This window comes from Buceros rhinoceros, unplaced genomic scaffold, assembly GCF_000710305.1.
Source record: "Buceros rhinoceros silvestris isolate BGI_N320 unplaced genomic scaffold, ASM71030v1 scaffold23529, whole genome shotgun sequence".
Taxonomy (NCBI): domain Eukaryota; kingdom Metazoa; phylum Chordata; class Aves; order Bucerotiformes; family Bucerotidae; genus Buceros; species Buceros rhinoceros.
Window position 1 is genome coordinate 1,635 of NW_010433603.1, and position 254 is coordinate 1,888.

Below are 254 nucleotides of genomic sequence, written 5' to 3' on the forward strand. Positions count from 1 at the left end.
CAGCCCCTCGCCTTCTCCAACCACACTCCACCAACCAGGAGGACAGGCCCAGGCGAGCAGTCCGCAGGTCAGCAAGCCCCAGGGCCGGACAATCTCACTCGGGACCTGCTCGGGAAGCAGCAGCCATAGGGCCAGCTCTCTGCAGAGCGCCTGCAGCCACAGAGATCCCACCAAGCCAGAAGAGGACTCTGCCCTTGCAGGATTCCCAGCGCCCTCTTAGCTCAGCGCGCCTCTTGTGAGCCTGCTCGGGCAGT

The 254-nt window shown here is 65.0% G+C and overlaps 1 protein-coding gene across 1 annotated transcript in view; it reads right to left on the reverse strand.

Annotated features, from left to right (window-relative positions):
- Positions 1-254, reverse strand: part of LOC104500522 (ras-related protein Rab-40C-like) — a gene marked incomplete at its 5' end in the record, with an annotated part of 15,934 nt that overhangs the window by 646 nt on the left and 15,034 nt on the right. The window lies entirely within an intron of this gene.